The following is a 24,294-nucleotide window of genomic DNA, read 5'->3' on the forward strand; positions in this document are numbered from 1 at the left end:
CTGGTAAACACCAGTTTGTTCTCTGCAGCAGTGAATCTACTTCTTTTTTGTTATATTCACTGGTTTGTTGTAATTTTTAGATACCACATGTCAGTGATATCATACAGTATTTGTCTTTCTTTCTTTGACTTATTTCGTTAAAATCCCATGGACCGAGGAGCCTGGAAGGCTGCAGTCCATGGGGTCGCTGAGGGTCGGACACGACTGAGCGACTTCACTTTCACTTTTCACTTTCATGCATTGGAGAAGGAAATGGCAACCCACTCCAGTGTTCTTGCCTGGAGAATCCCAGGGACGGGGGAGCCTGGTGGGCTGCCATCTATGGGGTCGCACAGAGTCGGACACGACTGAAGTGACTTAGCTTAGCTTAGCTAATACCCTCTAAGTCCATTTATGTTGCTGAAAATAGCAAGTTTTATTCTTTTTATGGCTGAGTAGTACTCCATATATACACACACACACACACACACACACACACACACACACACACACACACACACCACATCTTCTTTCTCCATTCATATGTTGATGGACACTTGATTGCTTCCATATCTTGGCAATTGTAAATAATGCTGCTGTGAGTGTTGATGTGCTCATGTCTTTCCAGATTAGTGTTTTAGTTTTCTTTCATGTGTATACTCAGGAGTGGAATTGATGGGTCACTGATAGTTCTAGTTTTAGTTTTTTAAGGGACCTTCGTGCTGTTTTCCATAGTGGTTGCATCAGTTTAGATCCCCACCAACAGTGTACAAGGCTTCTGTTTCCTCCACATCCTTGCCAACTTTTGTTGTGTTCTTTTTGATGACAACTATTCTGACAGGTGTGAGGTGATATCTAACTGTGGTTTTGATTTGTGTTTCCTTGATGATTAGTGCTGTTGAGCATCTTTTCATGTGCCTGTTGCCATCTGCCTTGTCTTCTTTGGGAAATTGTCTGTTGAGGTCTTCTTCCCATCTTTTAATCAGGTTGTTTGTTTTTTTGATGTTGAGTTATATGAGCTGTTTGTGTATTTTAGATATTAACCCCTTATCAATCATTTCATTTACATGTCATTTTTAAATCAATATCCTTTAATGGGTACTTGGGTTGTTTCCATATCTTGGCTATTTAAAGCACCTAGCTTTGTATCTGGTTCCATAAATATATATTGAATCACTAATGAATGAGATTTAGCCAATGTTCTACAACAGTGATTATCCAAATTAGTATTATTATTTTTTAGTAGTAAAAATCCCTCTCCCCCCTTTTCCTAAGTAAAGCTCTAGGGTAATCCCTGCACAAACAGTAAATCCAAGAGGAGCTTCTCTTATTGAACGCAGACAAGGGCTACCTCTCTCTGTCCCCATTCCCTTTCCTTCATCCTCCCTTGGAAACACCCTAGAAGGAGCCATCTGAAAACCTTACACTGATGGAAGAATGGAAAACTCCACTACAATTGGAAAGGATTTTTGCTTGTTCAGGAAGTTGGTCCTTATTGCTAACTAAAAAATCTTAAAATTTAGCTGTCCTTAGTAAGGATGGAATGTGTGGCACCTCAGCATCTGTGTCATTCTTTTTTGCATTCCTGGTAATTATTGTTATGTCCCGCTAACTGAGTTAGAGACCACAACACCATTTCCTTTCCCCCTAAGTTGTATTCTCCAGCCCATAAATGAACAAATCAATTAGAAGCTCCTGGAGGGCAGGGCTCATGTGGAATCTTGTGAGTACCTCTTGCTTGAAGGACACACAGAGACCCGCTGTCTATGGAACTGATTCTTCTTTAGATTTTCTTTTATCATCCTAAATAGAAAGCTCCACTTGTGCTTGTGAAGATTCTTTCCTAGAACATTTATTTTGTTTTGTTTTTAAAAAGACAATAATTGGGCTTCTGTCACAATCTTTGGAAAACTATCTTTAACTCTGCAGCCTGTTCACTTGCAACAGAACATTCATATTCTTTCCTCCATATGTTCACAGAAGATAAAGCTAAAATAGCTTGAGTTATATTACAAGTATTAAAATGACAAATATGTCTCCAAATATCAAATGACTAGAATAGCACAGATTTAAATTCCACTTAGATTGGGAGGCATTATTACTGACAACAGTATTATTCCATCCATTCATCCACCCATCCAGCCAGCACTTACTGAGCATTTATTTGGTGCAGGTCCAGAGACTCATGGGTGATACAGACTTGGATTGAAAATGGCCAAGGAAATCATGGCAGGGAGCAGTGTTTAATACTTAAGATTATTAGCATTTTATCTCCACTTAATTTCTTTTATTGTTTTTAGAATTAAATATAGGAAAACCAACTATGTGTGTCTCTTCAGTGTAGTATATCTGAAGGCCACTACTGGATTACTATGTAGGAGATAGTTTTCTGGCTTATAGATGGTTCCACATCATTCGTTCCTCATCCCCTGAATATTCTGTACTTTTGGACCATGACTGTCTCTTTTCAGAGACTGGGCTGTTGGAGAAGGATAGGAAAGGAGGGACAAGTCTTTAGATTTTGTTAGCAAATCCTAAAGTGATTTTTCTATGTAAAATGCTACTTGAGATCTTTGAGTTTTCCTGAGCCTGGCATTCTGATGTGAGGACATGACCTTTGCTACTTAAAGTACCCACTGGGAAGTACTCATTCTGCCAATTACAGGCACACCTTGTTTTATTGCACTTTGCTCTATTGCACCTCCCAGATAAATTTTTCTTTCTTTCTTTCTTTCTTTTTTTACAAATTGAAGATTTGTGGCAACCCTGCACTGAGCAAGTCTATGGGCGGCATTTTCCAACAGCGTTTGCTCACTCCCTGTCTTTGTGTCACATTTCGGTAACTCTCACAATATTTCAAACTTTTTCATGATTATTAGTTTGTTATGGTGATCTGTGATCAGTGATCTTTGATGTGACTGCTGTAATTGTTTTGGGGAGCCATGAACCATGTCCATATAAGACAGTGAACTTTATCAATAAATCTGTGTGTTCTGACTGCTCCACTGACTGGTTCTTCCCCTTGTCTTGCTCCCTCTTTTCAGGCCTCCTTATTCTCTGAGAATCTATTGTCAACAATATTGGCATTAGACCAATTAATAACCCTACAGTGACCTCCATATGTTTAAGTGAAAAGAAGAATTAATCAATATGGCAGATTTCATTATTACCTTATTTTAAGAAATTACCACAATCTCTCCAGCCTTCAGCCTCACCACTCTGATCAGTCAGAAGCCAGCAACATGGAGGTGAGATCCTCCACCAGCAAAATAACTATGAACCTCTGAAGGCTCAGATGGTGTTTAGCGTTTTTTAATCATAAAGTGCTTTTAAATTAAGGTATGGCCATTATTGTTTAGACATAATGCTATGACGATCAATAGTCTGCAATATAGAATAAACATAACTTTCATATGCAGTGGGAAACCAAAAAATTCGTGGGACTTTCTTTATTGCAGTATTTGCTTTATTGTGATGGGTTGGAACTGAACCTGCAGTGTCTCCGAGATCTGCGTGTACTACCTGGGTTATCTCATCCACTTCCTCTGAAGCATGGGTGGGTGTTGTGCTTCCAGCGTTGTAGAAGTTTTATTAAAATGAGATACCTGGTATTGTGTCTGGCAGGTGTGGATGCTCAGTAAATGTCAGTCTCTTCCTACTAATTTGTGAAAATACCAAACAAGATAATCAAATTTTAAGAAACTTTGATACCATGGTTCAGTGCCATGTTTTAAGATTCTGTTGTAACTCCTATAAAACTTGGCCTGGGAGGACCAGGGTTCAAGAGGGTGGTCTTGAACTTACCAACGGTAATATAACATGACCTTTCATCATTCATCATTCTCAGCCCCTCTTTTACTCCCATTTTACCATCTGTCAGGTGGGACCCAGGAGGGCTGGCTCTTTCGTAGCCCCAGGGAAGCCACGTGGTGCGGATGAAATCGTGGCATCAAGTATTTTGAGAAGTCTAAAGCTTACAAGCGCCTACAACTTGCTATCGTCACTATTTGGAGAGGTTGAAATGAAATTTGAGTCCCTCATTCACTGTTACTTTTGGAGGAGTATCTTTTCACGCCACATTTAATGCATACGTTGTCCCTGGATCTGTGGAGATTGGCCCCCTGTAACCCTAGGGACCTGAACTATTATTGCTATATTCACAGGACATAATTTTATGTGGGGTTGGGGGGAGTAGCAGCCTTTCTTTCGCCTTCTTAAAACCCTAAGTTGCAAAAAAAAATTGGCCCAGACTTTCCAAAATAAATTCACCTTTGAATCAAGTCCAGGAGTGGAAAATTTTAGCTGGAAACGATGGCTTGTCAGAAAACATAGGAGTGACTGCAAGCTTGGGCTTATGTACCCATCAGGGTAGGCTGGGTGTAATCTCAACATACCTTCCCCTTCCCCTGAGTCCTTCCCCTGAGTCTCACTGTATAGGTTACAGGCTCCACGGAAGGAGGAGGCAGGGAAAAATGTCAAAATCTGTCTTTTTTCCCCTGTCAGATCAATCTCAAGGCTCTGGCTTCTGGACTGATGGGTGGCTTGCTTTCATTTTGTGGCTTTGATAGCATTCGACTCTAATTATTCCTCTCAGCTGACTACCCCTGACATGATGGTGGTATTGGTGGCTTTACCAGGCATAATTCCTATCCACGGAGTGTCAAAAGAAGGTGCTTATTTTCAGATCAAATGCTGCTGACCTGATTAAGCCTCCTGTCTTGCCTTGAAGCAGAGGATAATCAGTTTGTCTGGTTCAGTGGCTGGTGGGACCTGGGGCTTTTTGAAGATGGTTCTGAGATTGGATGCTGAGCCGGCCTATGTAACCATCAGATGTGTCAAGTTAGATGTACACTTTGGAGCTCCGTGTCTGGCTTCCTATGCTTTGTTCACTCTGTTCCATAGGATATTTTGCAGATAAAGGAATCTCTGGTCCTCCTTGAATTTGCCATTGTTTGAGGACCAGAAATTATTTCTTCCAGGGATTTCACCTGGACAGAAATGTGTCAAGGTGAAGGTTTAGGGGTGGAGTGGGTTAGGAGAAGAAGAAATGGAAGCCTGGGGACTTAGTGGGTAGGGTGGGGGAGGATTCTGAATTGATGCCAGGGTAGAAATGCCACAGGGCTGGTGGGGAGGCTAGGATTTAACAGCTGCTGTCATAGTTGGCAAGAAAAGTAGGCTATGAAGTGAAATATTACACAGAATTGCCCTAGACTCTCAATGGAAAACTTTTCCCCCGTTCAAACAGAGGAAATAAGTGCATGGTGATGGTAATGAGAAAATAAGCCGTGGAAAGTGTCCTGTTTTTCTTCATTCTCATCTTTCCCTTCTTTTCCCTCTCTGCCCTTGTTTTAGGCCTCATCCAATCTGTCAACCAGTCTGGAAAGGTATTTGGAAATCTGGGCTCAGCCCTGGCAGGAGTCAGCCTGGAATACAGAATGATCTTTGCTTTTGCTTTGAATGAACAGTTTGCAGGTGTCGGTTGCTGCCTCACTCCAGCAGTGTCTTCTCTTTTGTTCATTTCAAGATAGCATTTTACGCTGGCTGCAGGATAGGTGGGTGCCACCACCATGAATTAAATTCCAGCAGGAGGAGAATGGGGACCCCTGTCTTTTGTGTGTGAGAGGATCTGAGAACGCTGCAGGGAATTCATAGGGAAGAAATTTGATGATTGATAGCAAGAAATACCTTTGATCTGATCTGTATCTTTTAGTTGCCAAAGTGCTTCCCCATTCTGTACTCTTGTGAGGAAGAAACAGGCATATCAGGGTGGTTAAATATGCAGAAGATCCCCAACCAAGTAAGTGATGAGAGACAGAAACCTGTTTTGCCTTTCATGGGTCAGTGGAAAGTTGAGTCGGTTTTCCACTTTTGCTTGGGAAATAGCTCCTTTCCCCCAAGGACTGGGGTCCAGGCCAAGCGTAGAAGTCTGATTTTTTTTGACTGTGTATTCCTCACAGTTCAAAGATAAACAGTACCTGAGTCTGAGAGTTGGCTTCTATGCAGGGGAAGTGCCTCATGGATCACAGTTCACTCTTTCTCGTGCACATATTTCTTGATGAGAGCGTGTGTCCCAGAACACACCAGACCTATGTCTGGCACAGGTTCCTGCCTCAGGACCCATTTCTTAAATGTGGAGGCTGTTGCACTGCTTCAACTCGTTGAGATGGAGCCTTCTCCAGATTGTAATTGTTATCATACATCTGAATTTGCTGGAGAGGCAGGAAGGGTGAGTGGATAATAACACCTTATATTCCCATATAAAGTGTTATACTTTCCAGAGCCATTTACACGTTGATTATCTCATTCTAACTTCAGAACAGCTTTTATTATCTCCATTTGACAGATGGGGAAAAAAATGGAGACACAGAGAATCTGTCACTTGCTCAAGGTCATGAAGCCAGCTAATAGCCATGCTTCCTTTTTGATCTTTCCCCTCTGTTGGCCCCTTGGCTGGTGGTGGGGCTTGGTTTCTCCCCTGAAGTCAAGAGTGTTCTCACCGACGTTTTTCCTGGCCCCCTGCTTTTGAAATGCTTCACTGGGGGAGGAAGACTGCATCTCCTGGGGCTTCTCACGTCTGTGGGACACAGTGCATGATGAATATGAAATAAAATGGAAACAGCTCCTGCTTCCTTCCCACACAGATGAGGTGAGAGTCTGCCTCTGACGTGAGAGCTGGGAATGGGGGCGGGAGGTGGGGATGGCTCTGGCTGTCCCCTTCTCCTTGCTCCTCCCGCTCCCCTTGCAAAGTGGTTCAGGGAATCCCAGGCGTGAAGCTCTGGTGAGTCAGACCATAGTGTTCCTGCAAGACGGCTGGTGCCTGGCACCCCTGCAGGCCCCAGGCCTCCCTTCACCCAGACCTGTGTTCAGAAGACATATACATAAGGGAGGTTTGCTCAGTGACAGGCCACACGCGAGGAACGCTGCTGCACAGCCGCCACACAGTCCCTGTCCTCGATGAGTTCCTGGCCTGGTATAATCTGTTGCTGTCACTCCTTCCTGCATGTCATAGCCTGGGCATTGAGACCATTGGACTCCCGTTATTGTCACCTGGGCAGGGTAATTCGCCACTTTAAGCTGGGGCTCCAGACCAGGACTATCAAGTGCCACAGAGCAAAGATGTGACGATGATGACAGCAGGTGGCTTTTGTGTCCACCAAAGCCAGTTTCTTCCATTCCCTGGGCAAACACCCAGACTGCACCTCTCAGCTTCCCTTATGGATGGTGTGGCCAGGTGGCTGAATTCTGGCCAGTAGAAGATGGATGGAAGGGATAAGTGACTCTTCAAGGCTGGCCTGTGAAACCTCTGGGACCATGTCCCATGTGCCTTCCCCCTCTTTTGGCTTGAATCAGCCAGTTATGGTCATCGTCGGGACTTTGGGTTGAAGGTGTCAGAGTCACAAGGAGGAAGGAGCTGTGGTCTCCACACCCCACGTGGATGGGCGCACACGATGGGACTGAAGATTGCCTTGGGCCCCTGGAGATCTGGGTTTTCTCTTGTTTTCCTAATAAGCCAGTTTTATGAACAGAGTTGCTGGCTTGAGTCAGGAACACAGAATCAGTCTGGATGAGACAAGTGAGGCTGTGGAATTTCTTGGGCTGCTTCTTCTAGACTCGTGCTCGGGCCTGGAGCCACTACCAGTGTGAATATGTGGGTGGTGAGGACCTGTAGTCCCCACTTCCGAGAGAGAGGAAGTTGAGCCTGAGGCCTCTGAGGACTGCCAGAGCTTGGTGGCAGGTGCTGGTCTGGAATAATCTGGGCTGGGGCCAGTGCATGGCAGACCCTGCCAGGCCTGGGTGGCAGCTGCTTCAGCCTTGCCGAGACCTAGATGCTGGGCTCCCAGCCTCCCTGGGGCATGGCCAGCAGGCTGAGGTGGTCAAAGGTGCCCCAGATCCAACAGCCCTTGGCTCTTCCTCCTTTCCCACACCAGCCAGCTTGGACAAGGCCCTTCTCTAGCCCTCAGCATGATTCTTTTCCTGCCCAGTGGGCTGGGTGTGCACTAGATGATTTCGGATATTTCTGAGTGTGAATTTTGAAAGCTTTAGTGTAAACCATACCCCAGGAATTTGAAGAGTTCTGGGCCATGCCACTTCATCCTGGATTCCAGTGCCCTGCCTTAGGATCGCTGCTGTGGCAGTAGCTGCAACTTTTCCCATGATGCCAGATCAGTAACTGCCAGCTTTTAAAATATCTACACTCTTTTTAAAAGAAACAGAAGCATCTCTTCCCCAGCCCGGGCCTCTATGAACTTGGATATGATGGTGTCCTCAACTGTGAGAGGAGAGATGTCTCATGTTTCCCCAGCCTATTTATCTTAGTTAACAAGCATACACACAGCACTGCCTTGGTGTGATACACTGTTCTCAGAACCTTCTGTGTATTAACTCACTGAATCCTCATAACCTGATGAGACAGGTACTGTCATTATCCTCATATAACTAGGGGGAACGCTGAGGTCTAGAAAGATTAAGGAACATGCTCCAAGTCTCTTAGCTAGTAAGTGGTCAAGCTGGGATTTGAACCCAGGGAGTCTGGCTTTGAAGTCCACAGCCTGTGACATGCAACCCCTTTTATGGGCTCCTTCAAAGTCCCTCAGAACCTGTAACCTGTGCTCATGGTGGTTTTGCCCTCTTGCTTCAGAATCACTGCCCTAAATGGCCTTGTCTTGGCTAAACCCCACCGAATATATTTTTTAGCTGTTTCCTTCTGTAAAGTTTCCCACATGTTTGCCTCCTTTGGAAGCCTATCCATAGACAAATGGTTACATGGCCAGGCCCCTGGCCAGGACTCCCAGTCCTGAGAAGTGACAGCAGAAGGCTCTGGACTCTGCGGCTCCAGCCTGGCCCAGAGTGTGCCCGGGGCCTGGGGCACTGCTGTCACTGGGATTTACAGCTGTTGCTAACGGACATCTAGTTTTTGCCAAGACCGATCCATGAAGCCCAGGCCTGACTGAGATGTCATTGCCATCCCCTTGTTCCCAGCACCGTGGCCTGCAGACCCTCACCCCCAAGGGAATTGGGGTGCTTTATTGCCCAGCTAACAGGCCTGACTTGTCTGCCAGGCTGAGTGGGGTTGCTGGGAGAGAGGGGGGAGCGTGTCTTCTCTCTTCTCTGCTTAACATTTGGTGGGAAAACCTATTCCAGCTTCTTGCCCACTGCTCTCAGCATTCAGCCTTCCTCCAGGTTGCTGCTCCCTTTGTTTCTCATACTTTGAGAATGAAGGGAGGGGGAGAGCAGTTAAAAGCAGTCTCACAGACCAGGATGTAGTTTGCATGTCTGCCGTGTACTATAATAGATATGTGACTTTGGGCACAGTGCTGGTTCTCTCTGCGTCTCAGTTTCTTTATCTGCAAAACAGGCACAAAGAGTGCCTACCTCCTAGAGTCATTTTGAGAACCAAAGTAATACACAGTGGCTGTAAGGTAACTTACCACAGGGCTGAGACATGGCAAGCAGAAGACAAAGAAGGGACTGGGGTCAGACTGCCTGGATCAAAATCACAGCTCCATTACTTACTGCCTGTGTGACCTGGGGTCAGTCATTTAACGTCTGTCTGCCTCAATTTCCTCATTGGTAAAGTGGGGGTAATTAAAATCCTTATTTTACAGCATTGTTTTGAGGATTAAATGGACTAGTATTTGTAAAGTACTTAGAACAATGCCTCATACCTATCAAATGATATCTAAGAAAATAAAAAAAATTTTTTTTGGCCGTACCATGCAGCTTTCAGGACCATAGTTACGAGACAAGAGACTGAACTTGTGCCTCTGCAGAGGAAGTGCAGAGTCCTAGCCGCTGGACTGCCAGAGAATTCCCTAAGTATTTGTTAAATAAAATATATAAGTTCTCAATTTATGTTGGCTATCATTTTCATTCTATTTTAATTATTATTAACAACTTTATCATAGCCCCACAAGGAGGCAGGACAAATATTATTTCACTTTGCAGGTGAAAGGTTAAGTGAGAAGGGCAGATCTCCTGTTTAGCTCCCCCTCTGCCACTTGTCTGAACAATTACCTTTTCTCACTGAGCTGTGTCCCCAGGTTCTCCTGTGAACTGCTAGCCAAATCTATTTCTGCTGTTCTCCTGTTCAATGGCTCTAATGGAGGTGGCTCCTGTGAGTGGCCTTCAGAAGAGTCTTGTCTCCTTAGTGACTCCTGCGAGGCTCTTGGCCAGCTGGCCTTCTCTGCTCTCACTTTACATCTACAGTCCCTTCATGGTGTGTCACACTGCCATGGCCTGGGTACACTGTTCCCTCAGCCCAGAATGACCCTTCACTTCTTCTCCACCCATCGAAGCCCTCCTTCAAATTATAGGTCAAATGCCCCCTCCTCCTTGCTCCTAGAGAGTCAGGCTGTCCATCTCTGGGCTCCCAGCTGCACGGCTCTAGAATGCATTACAGATTTGTTTAAGAGACGGTCAACTTGTCCAGGCCACTTTCTTTCCTCGATGGGAAGGAACCATGTGTCATTTATCTTGGTATCCCCCCTTCCCCACATGCCTGCCTTCTTGATGCTGGGAGAACAGGTGACACTTGGTAAATACTCAGAGATCTTGAATGGAGGCACAATGATGAGAATGACAGCACTGCTGCCTTGCATCTCCAGTCTACATCATGATTTCAAGGCTCTCACACCTTTGCATTTTCACCCTAGCCCTAATCTGGTGCTGACTCACAGAGCTGTCTTCAGTAAGCTCGCTCATCTCCTGGGCCTCAGTTTCTCCACCTGTAAATGACCTGCAGTCATCCTTATCCCACGGATCTTATAGAAGTGAGTGCTTGCTTTTTGAAGAATGTGTTTGGGAGGGAGCTCTACACATACAGAGGGCATCATTGTTTTGCACATCTTGCCCTTGGCCTCTGTAGCCCATCGCCTGGCCAGATGGGAAGAGCTACAGGAGAGCACAAGCCTGAGGGTGACTGATAATGCGTGCCCTACATGGTTGTGTAATGCATGGTGGAAATGGAGACTCCTGTGTCGCTGCAGGGAGAAGTGTCCTCTTCTTGCGTTACTGATCACTGATTGTGAGGCTAGGCCCCCCCAGAGGAGCCATCCAGTACGCAGGTAAACCCTGTTGTAAGAAGACTCAGTAACCGAACATCCAAATCAGCACAACAGAGGGGGATCATTACTGTAATCAAAATGATTCTTCAAAAGAAAGGATCCATCAGCATTTCCTTAAGTAGGAACCCATGAATGTTTATGGGTTGAAAAATTAAAACGTACATAATAAAGAGCTTGGTAAGGAAAGGGGAAGGCAGAAGACCCTAAAGCTGTGACGTTAGTGTTCCATGTTGGGGTAATGAGAAGTGAAGATAAAACACCTCTGAGAAAGTGAGTCTCTCTGGAAATTGATCTGAATTTGCACACATTTTGTTTACAGGTACCTGTTTCAGAAGCAGGTCTGTGGTTTTAACAGAGGGACCCCAAACTATGTTCATTTCACAAAATGAGTTATTCTATAAAGCATTGATTTGTAAACGTTTCTTTTACTTTGGTTGCACTGCACAGCATGTATGATCTTAGTTCCCCAGACCAGGGATTGAGCTCTGCCCCCGGCATTGCAAGTGTGGAGCTTTAACCACTGGACCACCAGGGAAGTCCTGGTTTGCGAATTTTTGCATTTCTTGGAACAATAAAATGACTCCTCTCCCTCCACCTTTCTCCCCCGCCCCCCAAAGGGGAAAGCATCATGCTCGAGTTATGCTCTTTTAATTTTACCAAGCAATGATTTAAAAAATAAATTTACCATTGTAATTACTTCATAAACAGAGCATTTTCATTCAGTGATTGGATAAGCATTTATTGAGAGCTGGTATGCTCCAAATGCTGTGCTAAGTCGTGGCTGTTTAATGGCAAATGAGACAGAAATGGCCCCTGATCTAATGGGACTTAAAGTTGAGTGGGGGAGTGACATAAGAGAAGCCAGTAAATAAATAACACGTTCTAAGAAGGGGTTTGAAGAAACACAAGGGGCTAAGATTGAGGTGAAGAGAGGAGGTTGCCTTCCAGTACTATGGTCTGGGAGGGCCTCCCTGTGGAAGGGACAAAGAAACTGAGACACAGAGGGAGAGAAGGAGCTGGAAGTGGAATGGACGATGTGTTTCAGGCAGAGGAAACTGCATGTGCAAAGGCCCTGAGGTAGGAAAGGACTTTGTGGGTTCAAGATAGAAAATTAAAAAAATAAAGACAGGAGGACTTCCCTGGTGGTTCAGTGGTTAAGAATCCACCTACCAACGCAGGGGACACAGGTTCAATCCCTGGTCCGGGAAGATCCCACATGCACTGGGGCAACTAAGCCCATGCTCCACAACTGCTAAGCCCATGAGCTCTAGAGCCCTCAAGCTGCAACAAGGGAAACCGCCACAGTGAGAAGCCCAAGCGCAGAAACAAAGAGTAGCCTGCTCGCCACAACTAGAGAAAGGCCTCTCGCAGCTACAAAGACCCAACGTAGCCAAAAATAAAGAAATAAAAAATGAAAAAGTAAGACATATCACAGAATAAAGGACGGCTCTTTAAGTTAAATATATTCAATGTTATGAAAAACTCAAAACCATGTCTGGCTGTCTGTCTTTGTTCTCCCCTCCCTGCCTAGTTTTACTGTGGTCTAGTAAAAAGTTTTCTTGGCTAGCCACTGTTAAAGAGGTGATGTCCTTTCCAGGTGGGGAGTGCAGACTATATGGGGAGGAGCCTGGCAGAATCCAGGTTAAACTTAACAGATGACCTCCCTGACTCTGGGGATGGGCCTTGAGGCTGTTGAGTCTGTCCTGGAATCGCGTGGCATTCTTGGAGTCTAATTTCCGTGTCCCTAAAATCAAGGCAGACCTGAAGCACTGCCACGGAGAGTATTGATATCTGTCACATCTGTGAGTCAGCGGGTTGCTGCCTCATGGTCTGTGTGTTTGGGTGGCGCTGACTGACAACCACTAGGCAATTCACCTCTTGGCCTCAGGGTTTCCAGCCCTTTCAGCTTCCTTCCCAGGTTTTGTTGTTTTCCCTGAAACAGGTTGGAATTGTTCCCTGGCAGAAAAGGAGACTGGGCTTCACAGAGCTCTGAACTGAGTGAAGAACTCATTCACTCCGTTAACAAATATTTTTGAGTGCTGACTGTATGCAGTCGTGTATGTGACTTCATTGGCCTCCCTTGATCTGCACTCTGTTGTCCTTTGCCGTGGACTTTCCCCGCGTATGGGCGGCCAGACGTAAGCTCTGCCAAGAGGAAGCTTCTCTTGACCATCTGTTCTGACTCCCTCAGCACCTGGTGCCCTTTGACACCGCCAGGAGGAATTGGAGAATCTTAAATTATGTCACCTGCTTTCAGATCCTCAGGGAAATCAATGTCCTTAAGTACATGGTTGATTTTCTCTCTGATCAATTCCAGGTCTTCCTCTTGGAGGAAAACCCTCACCTCCTGCTCCATCTATCCATTGTCCCTTGCTGTCATGGAGCTTCTGAGGAGTGAGGGGAGCCTACTGTCTCTCACAAAGACTTGGCATCTTCTGGAGTTTTCTAGGAGTGTCAGTCAACTGTCTCCATAGAAACAGACTAGTATATTCTAAGGAGTTGGCATCTCTTTCAGAAATAAAGTCTGAACGGTGAGGGGATGAAGATGGGATGGAGAAGGACTATACATAGATGGATTCTGAGTGCCCCCTGCTTTACTCAGACCACCTGGGCTTCACAGCTCTCGAAGGAAGGCCTTGTCACCATCCTGCAAAACAGGAAACTGTGTCTCAGGAAGTGAACCACATCTCCTCAGATCACTCAGCTTCTCTGTGGTGGAAGCAGGCTTTGAGCTGGGTCTCTTGGGTTCTGGAGCCCTTGCGTGTACATCACACCATGGTGCCTCCTTTCCTGAGCTGAGAGCTGTCACTGGTTCCTGATGAATAATGGCATTGTGTGTGTGTGTGTGTGTGTGTGTGTGTGTGTGTGTGTGTGTATGTGTGTATGTGTATGCTGGGAGAGGGAGGAGGTTGCTTACTGTTTATCAACGTGTCCTAAGCCATCTTGTTCTCCTACTGCTAACTCTTGCCTTCTAGTTCCACTTTCCTTCCTTCTTGCTGTCTTTTCTCACCACATAAACTGCCTTTCTCTGCTGACTCAGTTATTTCCTCTTGCTCCTGTTTTTGAGACAGGTTGGGGTCTGATGGTTTGGGACAGGTCGGGCAGTGTTAGCTGAAGGCAAACTGAAGTCCATAAAGCCCGTCTTTATTGCCTGTCCTCCCTCTCTGCACTTTGTCCCTGGAGCCTCTCACCTCAAGGCACCCCTGAACCCCTCCCTGCTGGGAGGAGGTACAAGGGCCTCTCCTCTCAAGGCCGTGCCGCACATTCTTAGCAGAGTCCCACCTGTTCAAATCCAGTTTTCCGTTTTTAATCTGGAAAGTGCCTTTTGAAGCCTGCAAACCCTCCTTTCCCCTCCCTCCCTGTTTGTACTCATGTCTTATCCACCTTCAGCTGTTACATAGAGGCAGCATTAGAATCCTCAGGAAGGGTCGTTTCTCCAGTTTTCAAAGGTCAAGGCCAATGTCATGGTGATAGTTCAGCTGCCCCAACCTGTTCAAGGTCCTTGAGGGAACAGATGGGGCTCCCAGTGTGTCCTCCACCCGCCCCCAGCGCAGACTAGACCCAGAAGAGGATGACGGTGCTGCTTGAGGGAGGAGGAGCTTAATCCTCTGGTTTTCCATCCGGAGGGCAGCTTCTCTGGCTTCCGGTTCTGGGGGTGTCTGTGTCATTGGGCCCAGTGGTAAAGAATCTGCCTGCAACGAAGGAGTCACAGTAGATGAGGATTTGATCTCTGGGTCGGGAAGATCCCCTGGAGGAGGGCATGGCAACCCACTCCAGTATTCTTGCCTGGAGAATCCCATGGACAGAGGAACCTGGCAGGCTACAGTCCATGCGGTCACAACGAATCAGATAGGACTGAAGCGACTTAGCACTTCCAGTGTCATTGGACTGGAAGGAGAGCAGGTCCTATGAGTTTGGGAGCAACCCTTAGACACCAGACACTGGAATCTCAGTCCATTCATCAACCATCTATCTAGCTATTTGTCATCTTTTTTTTTTTTTTCTATTTGTCTTAGTTTGGAGCATTTTGCTTGTGTAAGAAAAGCAGTGTTGGGTTCCCCTTAAAGCGTAATGGTCTTTGTGCATACCTATAGGTCCCACGGAACACAGTATGTCCCTTCTGTCTGAGATCTTTAATCTGTCTCGACTTCAGGAGGAGGATCCTGAGTCTTGTTTCCTACTGTCTCGTGTTTTCAGTGGTGATGACACCGTTCAGTCTGCTGAAGTTGTCATGACTGACAGTCACATCTTTTGCTTCTTCCTCTGTGATGGGAAAGGAGGCAGCTGAGGGGCTCAGTACCCACTAGCTTGGCTGCTCCTACAAGCTGGTCATTACTTTTTTGAGCAAATGACATTCCAACTGTGTAAATGTGTCTGTTAACTAACTAACTAAGTGGAGGACAGGGCCGAGATGCCTGTTATCACAGGGTTGCTCTATGGTGACTGGCCTTTATGGCCTTTGTGCCCAGCTCCAGGTTGTATATCTTGTGGACATTGAAGAAGAGGCTCCTTCTCTGCAGAGCCTGTAGAGGCTGATGGCTGATTGTCAACAACCCTTTTAGGGCAGTGTTCATTGTTTTGGCCAATTTACCAAGATTCTCAAACTTGCAAATCAAGGCTGTGGGTTTATAGGGTTCCCAGCTTTAGCACTACTGGCGTTTTAGATCAGACAACTCTTTATTGTGGGGGCTGTTCCGTGCATTATAGAATGTTTAGTGGCATTCCTGGCCTCTACCCACGAGATACTAATAAAATCTCATTGCAGGTTGTGACGACTAAAAATGTCTTCAGATATTACCAGATGCCTCCCACCCCCTGCCTCCAGGGCAGAACACCCCTAGCTGGGACCCACTAGGTTAGAACATGAGAGAAGTTCCAGGCATTTGGGGGAGCTAATGGTAACGGAGTGTTTACAATGGATATATAATGTCGGGATGCCAGTTCATCCTGTTACAAGAATTGGATGTTAGTCTAAAGTTTGAAAAAAGGGTTTATTAGCAACAGGTGGAGAAGACCTGAGGAATCCATTCCCACCAAAGGAAATCCTCACCAGCAGGCAGGCCTGAGCTGGGCACTGTCATCATATGCTTGGAGATGTCCCTCTTTCCTTGCTCTCTTTGTTGCCTCTCCCAGCCTCTTACTTTTTGAGCTTATGTTAAAGCATTGAATCAGATTGAAATCTATTCTAAGTGATTGACTTTTTTTAACTGGTGCATAGTCGCTTTACAGTGTTGTGTTATTTTCTGCTGTACAATGAAATGAATTAGCTGTATATACACACATATACCCTGTCCCTCTTGGACCTCCCCCCTGCCACACCCCACCCCATCCCACAGTCTGTGTCACCACAGAGCCCTGAGCTGAGCTCTCTGTGCTCAGGTTCCCACTAGCTAAGTGACTGACTTTTAAATTTTTGTGCTGATTCATTGTTGTGTTGATCTTACAGTTTCATTGTCAGAGGATAAACGGTGCTTCTTATTTTAAAGGTTTTTCTTAAGGAGGATATCAGTGGAAGTTGGAGTGCTGACATCCCTTTAAGTCATATCCCCAGGGTGTCCTGAGAACCATGGGAAGAGCTGTTAGGCATCTGCCCGTCTTTGTCTCATCAGCTCTTCCCACTCTTGGGAAAGCGGCACTGGGCGCTTGGAAAGTGTGTTCTGAGTGGATGGGTAGTGGATGAACGGATGGTGGGCTGCATTGGGAGGACAGGGCTCAGGGTTCTGTCTAACAGATATTTCAAGGTGTGGTACATCTGAAATATATGTGCGCAGTACATGGTTGTTATACACATGTAGCATGTGGTGATGGCTTGGAAGAAGTTTCCTCTTCCTCCTTTGCGCTTTAGATCAAACAAGTCATGGCCCCCTGGAAAACAATTAAAATACTCAAATTGCCTGTCCTGAGTACATACAGGGCTTATTTGCTGAAGTCCCTTCCCAGGGATCACAGTCCAAGGCGGTGGAATCTGAATTCACACAGTAACAGCATTCCTTGGCTGCTTCCTGTGTCTCTCTGATGGCACTGTGGGCTGTCTGCCAGAGAGTGAGTGAGGGAGTGGGGTTGGCGGGCTGAGAACTGTGATGAGGTGCTCTAGGTGAAGGAGACACACCCCCAAAGCTGGGAGCAGCCACTTCCTTTCTGGGAGTTCAGAGTAAGCGAAGTGATGCACCATCATTTCAGCCTGTTGGTTGTTTAGGGAACTAACTACCTGGAAAGCTGGCAGAGCTGGCATTCCTCCTAGGGATTTAAGGATACCCTGAAGACCTCCTCCCACCAGGAGCGGCTTGGGAAGAAACACTGGGGAACCGTCTTCTATGAGTGAGTGAGAAGCTTATGATCCTGAGAGGTATCTGAGAAGGATGCTGAGAAAATGAAGTTCACATCTGAGATAGGAATCTGTGGCATTTGGGTGGATGATGTCTTCGGTAGGGCCCTGCCCACTAAGTGCCAATAATTCACACACACTGAAAGCCAGTAGCCGTCTTTCCCCTCCCTTGTTTCCTAGTGTCACTCTGGGAAGGACATATTGTACCCCAATAAGAAGACCTCAACTTTGTGCATTGATTCATGCATCATTCACTCATTCACTCAATAAGTGTCGGTGATAGTTCATGCCATTTCTGTCTGTCATGGCAGCTCAGTTATGAAAAAAACTGCTCAGCCTCCTGCACACCAGCACCTTGCATGGAGCTCAGGATTGTTCCAGCTGTTTGTTCTCAGAAAAATCCTAAGTGGTATTGCTAGAGCAGGTAATTGGCTGTGGTTCACAGAAAGTTTGCTTACTCTGCATTTTTGGAATGAGGAAACTGAGGCTTTGTCACTTGCCCAAGATCAGCCTGCTAGTTAAGAGGAAGAGCGAGGATTGGGACCCATTTTCACAGTTACACATTGCCTTGGGAAGCAAGACACACCCTCGGGGAAAGTTAAATAACAACAGGAGTTACATAACCCAGGACAGTAATGCAGGGGATGTCACGGGGCAGAGAGTGATGAAATGCGAGATGGCATGGAAAAACTAGTTGTCAGGGAGATTAGAGGGTGGAATTTTTCTTAGAGGTCTGGGTCATCTGGGGGATTGGGAGGAGGGTATGGAGTTTGAACTAGACCCTGAAGAATGGGTAGGGTCTGAAGGACAGAAAGCAACAGGGTTATACAGATGGGATGAGAGCTTCTTTCTTATGAACTAGTGGTTCTCAAACTTTTAGGTCTCAAGAGTAAAATTTAAATGATTTCAACTTAAGTATTTTAAAATTACTGAGGACTCCAGAGAGTTTTTCTGTTTTTGTGGGTTAGAACTGTCAATATTTACCACATGAAAATTAAAACCAATACACTTTAAAATTAATTTAAAAAAACTCATTACATGTTAACATAAAAGTACAGTTTTGTGAAATATTAACTACATTTTCCACAACAAAAATCTTAGCAGCATGACATTGTTTTACAGTTTTGCTAGTCTCTTCAATGACTGACTTAATAAAAGTCAGCTGGATTCTTCTATCTGTTTCTACGTTGTTGCTGTATCACATGTCACATCGTCCCTGGAAACTCCACTAGACACTCCTGAGAGTACAAGAGTGAAAGAGACCAAAAAGAATGTGTTTGTATTATTCCAAAGATAATTTTGACCTTGCACATCAACTGAAAAAGTCTCAGGAACCCTTGGTGCGTTCGTTGCTAAGTCATGTCTGACTCTCTTGCTACCGTGTGGACTGTAGCCTGCCAGGCTCCTCTGTCCATGGGATTTCCCAGGCAAGAATACTGGAGTGGGTTGCCCCCATGCCCTCCTCCAAGGGATCTACCAGACCTGGCATTGAACCCGCGTCTCTTATATCTCCTGCACTGACAGGTAGGTCCTTTCACTAATGCCACCTGGGAAGCCCCAGGTACCCTTAAGGATCCCCAGAACACACTTTGGTAACCACTGCAAGTAGGCAGAAGAGAGTGCTGAACTCAGGATGATGGTCTTGGTGGGTCTCCCCTGGGAAACAGGAAGAGGCCAGAAAGCACATGGGAAAACATCCTTTCACTTCCTGGAATGATTGCATGGTCTGACTCTTGAGTCTGAGTGTACTAACCAGGTGTGACTCAGTGCTGGTGACAGATTTGGCCTGTTTCCACTTGGAGTTCTAATCTCACCTTTTGTGTGTAACAAAGGCACCTCTTGGCTTTCTTCATAGAAGCCCAGGAATGCACTGTCGGTGGTGAGAAGCTAAGTTCATAGCATATCTTCTCCATTTCCTGACAGTGGGAAACAAGCCATGTATGAGAGGTGACTTGTACCCTCTTGGAGCTTTCAGGCCACATGGTTTACACATGTGGTTTCCCACTTTTGGAGATTCTTGGGAGAAAATACTGTGAATCCTCCCTGTTAAAATATGCAATATGGGGAGAGAGGTCCCTGTGAGCCCAGAACTCATTTCACATGTGTTTTCACGGTAGTCATTAGAAGGTACCTGCATGAGCTCCAGGAATCTTTCAGGGTCTGAGGTTTAAGTATTAATTTTCAACACAAATGTGCTTCTGGGCTTCTGGGCTCTAGGTGAAGTGTGCGTTGCTTATTGCTATCCTTTGGGAAGGGACTGTCCTTTTTCCTAACTGGTTTGCTCTGTGCTAAGTCGCTTCAGTCATGTCCGACTCTGTGCGACCCCATAGACGGCAGCCCACCAGGCTCCCCCGTCCCTTGGATTCTCCAGGCAAGAACACTGGAGTGGGTTGCCATTTCCTTCTCCAATGCATGAAAGTGAAAAGTGAAAGGGAAGTTGCTCAGTCGTGTCTAACTCCCAGCGACCCCATGGACTGTAGCCTACCAGACTCCTCCATCCATGGGATTTTCCAGGCAAGAGTACTGGAGTGGGGTGCCATCGCCTTCTCCAGGTTTGCTCTGTGGTTGGTTACAATTTACCATTCACTTCTGCCCACTGTGAATTTTCTGCTATTGAGGACAGCTTACTGGTTTTGAGCTGAACATTCCAGCACATGTTCTTTTAATTTTCTCATGCTGTGATGACGTGGCCTATTCTTATATTCTTTTAGGAGATCCTGATTTTCGTTTTTGTTTTGTGAGCAGTTTAAACACTCTAGGATCTCCAGTTACCACTGCCTGGCTTCAGCTATTGGACAGTGTGCTGGGATCTCTACTGCCTAGTTTTGCTTCTCAGATCTATTTAGTTACACAAAATATTACTGATTTAATGAATCAAATACATCCTGGGAGCCTTTGGCTTCTGACAGTGGTGCCTTGTACTTCAGCCCTGTTTCCCCAGGTGACATGGGGAGTCCTTGTAGGGCGGCTGTAGGGCAGTGGAAAGGGAATTGCAACTGGATTCCAATGCTGATTTTCCTGTGTGTTGTCTGGGTGACCTTTGGCAAGTCACTTCACCTTCCTGAGCCTCACTTTCCTCATAGGAGACAGGTTTAAGAATGCATGTGAAGGCTTAGTATTGTCAAGCTCTATTCAGTTTAAAATTTGGCCTTATTTCTTATTGTTAATGGACCTGCCATTCATTGGGAGAATTTTCTAGGTAACGATGTATGCCTGGATGCATGTCATCGTACAGTTACTTACCTGCCTAACGCGAAATTAATTTTCTATGACTGGACATGGTTGATCTTTATTAGGCTGGTAGTGCTATCTTCTCCTGAGAAGAGAGTTATGTGTATATTAAGAATGGTTTACTTACACATGTAGGCTCCGGTTATTTATTCAGTGTGTGCCAAGTGGAAGGTGAAATGGGAGATAAAATAAAACTGTTTGGAAGTCCTTTCATGAGCATGAGCTGTGTATCAAGGACAGAAAACAAGCAATGGCAGAATGCTTTGTATGTCCAGTGGAAGCTTGGCAGTAAATGTGAGCGGGTGTCTAATGGGGAAGATCACTGGTGCATTATTACCAGTGGTCCAGGAGGAGGGGGGAGGGGTGTTGAGCCCTGCCTTAGGGGATAAGAGGATTTGGATTGGGAGGGAGGGCATTCCCAGTAGCTTAGAGGATTTAGCCAAGCTTTTGTGCAACATCTGTCAGTCTGTCCAGATGCGTGGGTTGTCAGTTGAGCCATGATGATGCTGCTTCCTTGCCTTTACAGTGGTCTGTTCTCCTTGGCTCCATACTTTGAGCGTGCATTTTCACACTGTATTAGAACTCTGGGTAGCCAAGAAGGATGCACTATTGATGGTAAATCCCTGATTGCTCTAAACTAGGCTACTGCTGCTTCTGCTGCTAAGTCGCTTCAGTTGTGTCCGACTCTGTGCGACCCCACAGAAGGCAGCCCACCAGGCTCCCCCGTCCCTGGGATTCTCCAGGCAAGAACACTGGAGTGGGCTGCCATTTCCTTCTCCAATGCATGAAAGTGAAAAGTGAAAGTGAAGTCGCTCAGTCATGTCTGACTCTCAGCGACCCCATGGACTGCAGCCCACCAGGCTCCTCGGTCCATGGGATTTTCCAGGCAAGAGTACAGGAGTGGGGTGCCATTGCGGGAGGTGTATTATGTAAACACCATGCCTTGTGCTCTAAGTATATTTTTTTAAAGTGTGACTTCACATCCTTTCTGAAAGCCTTTTGTAGTCCATAAAGAAAGTGAGATGATGGATGAGAAGCTTTTCTATATAGATTAAAGGCACTTTGGGTTTTTGCTTCAAAGGGCAAAGAATCAAGGTTAGGGTAAAGAGACATCTCTCCCTCCTGATTTCCGGGGAAACAGTTTTTAACCAGGCCCTAATTGCCTGCTTGGTACCTAGAGGACCAGAAACTTCTCTAGATGCTGGTCTAGAAAACCCAAGAATAACACTGCAAACAGTTTCAGTTGTGGTTAACCAGTGGCACCCCACCCCCGCCACACCCCTCTCTCAACACTCCCACACCAGACACACTCACTCACTCTTCATGTGACCCTGTTATGCACGTAGCCCCCTTTGATGGCGGCAAGTGAGCTCTGGGATGGCATTTTATATTAGAATTGTAACGTTCACATTTTAGTCTTACCTCTTAGTCATAGACTTCTGGAATATCCAGCCTGGAAGAAACCTTAATGATAAGCCCCTTATTTGACAAACAGGGAACTGAAGAGTCCAGATTATCCAACTCAAGTTCAAGTCCTTCCTCACCAGTTCATGGTTTTTTTTTTTTTTTTTTTCAGTATATGAGAAAGAAATCGCGACAACTATGACTTATCATGGCCCTGTATTAAGTGATTTTCATGCCTCACGTCATTTATTTCTTGTAATGACTGTGTGAGGGGGTATTATTGTCATTCCTCCTTTAAGGTTAGACAGGCCGAGTAAGTGGTTGGAGACTGATGTTAATGGATAGTGGTGCAGAGATGTGAACTCAAGATGCAATGACCCTAGAGCACTGGCTCTTAACCATCAGGCTGTGCTGCGCTGTTTCCCTGAGGTTTCCCCTCTGCTCTCACTTCTCTCCCACTTCTACCCCCTTCTTTCCCCTTCCCACCAGGGACCTCCTTCTCTACTATGGTACAAAGGTCTGTGACCGCCACGATGACTCGGGAGCCTGGGCCCCTTCTTTTTATGTATTTACTGTTGGTTGCACTGGGTCTTTGTCGCTGTATGTGGGCTTTCTCTAGTTGCGGTGAGCTGAAGCTCTCTTCATTGTGGTGAGCAGGCTTCTCATTGCGGTGCCTTCTCTTGTGGATCAGGGGCTCTGGGTGCTTGGGCTTCCACAGTTGCAGCACTCAGGATCAGTAGCTGTGGCTCATGAACCCTTGAACTCATGGACTTCAATAGTTGTGGTGCACAGGCTCAGTTGCTCTGAAGCATGTGGAATTTTCCCAGATCAAGGATCAGACCCATGGCCCCTGCATTGGTAGGCAGGTTCCTATCCATTGCTCCACTGGGATAGTCCCTCCACTCCTTCTTTTAGAGCCATTTCAAGGGCTCAGATTCCTCATCCCAGGGCACATAAAGGGACTGACACACATCACTGATACTAGGAATCCTGGTCTGATTGAGTGAGACAGTTAGGGCAGTGGAGGGCATAATGCAGTCCCTTATTGCCTTGGCTCTTTATTTTTAAGTAACATTATTTTAAAACATTTTTATTATTTGACTGTTTGTTTTGGCTGCAATGGGTCTAGTTGTGGCACTCAGGATCTTTTGCTGCAGCTCGCCGTCTCTCTAGTGGTGGTGCACAAGCACAGCAGTTGTAGGGCGTGGGCTTAGTTGCCCTGTGGCATGTGGGATCTTAGTTCCCTAACCAGGGATTGAACCCATGTTCCCTGCATTGGCAGGCAGATTCTTAACCACTGGAACACCACAGAAGTCCCTGCATTGGCTTGTGAAAGATTGAGCAAAATAGAGTAGAGAGAAAGTGGATGGAAGACTCCATGGAACTCACCCCAACTCAAGCACATGCCCTCCTAGCACGATCAGCTGCATCACTTTTATTATCAAAGAGTATGTTCCCAACGGGGACATAGTGACATAGATGTGGTTCCATGCTGGCTGAGGGGCTCCTGCCTGCATCTTCCACTGGATGCATCTGTGTCTCTCCCTCTCATTCTCTTTTCTGTCTTCCTTCTCCCTGTCATATATCAGTAGCCTGACAGATATTACTCAGGCCCCATAAGGTTATAATCAGTGACCTCTGGCTTATATGAATTTTTATACAGTATTGGAGGGAGTGGTATACTCAAGAATGCAGCAGTTTTTGAATCTTTACTAGAGATTTGAGGCTGTGCCAGAGGCTTCATCCTCTTTGGGGTCTATTTTTCAAGTTTGAGCAGAAAATAGTCCAAGGGATATTGATAGTCTAACTGGTAAGCCTGCATGCTGACTCTGATGCAGAGGTGGGGCTGAGAGATGCTCTGGTCATCCTTCACAGGGATAAGACTGGTACCTTCATCTTTCCCCAAGGTGGGTAGACTTGGCAGTGGCTTAGGAATCTACCAAAGTGGAGACAGGGTTCTAGACCCTTCTGTGTTCTTAGGAGAGAAACACATCCCTATGAAGGAGGTGTTTGGGCCACAGGTGTATTTTGCATTTTTTAAAGGATATAGGGTTATATTTTTATAGTTCAACAATACTGACCAGCACTGATGTTCGTGAGTCCCCTTGTTAACCTTGGATTAGAAAGGAGGGAGAAAATGGAAACCACACATCGAAAGAACAGCACTGGTAGTACAGTCGTGTTGCCCAGGGCATCAAACCTAAATTGCCGTTTGGGGCTTTACAAAGCACCACAGTTTTAATTGTCAATAACTTTGATCACTGCTAGTTTGTTTTCTGTCTTTTAAGAGAT

The 24,294-nt window shown here is 45.8% G+C and overlaps 1 protein-coding gene across 4 annotated transcripts in view; it reads left to right on the forward strand.

The window, feature by feature from the left end:
• PRKCE (protein kinase C epsilon) overlaps window positions 1-24,294 on the forward strand; it is a 542,457-nt gene that overhangs the window by 55,375 nt on the left and 462,788 nt on the right. The window lies entirely within an intron of this gene.

Source organism: Bos taurus, chromosome 11, assembly GCF_002263795.3.
Source record: "Bos taurus isolate L1 Dominette 01449 registration number 42190680 breed Hereford chromosome 11, ARS-UCD2.0, whole genome shotgun sequence".
Taxonomy (NCBI): Eukaryota; Metazoa; Chordata; class Mammalia; order Artiodactyla; family Bovidae; genus Bos; species Bos taurus.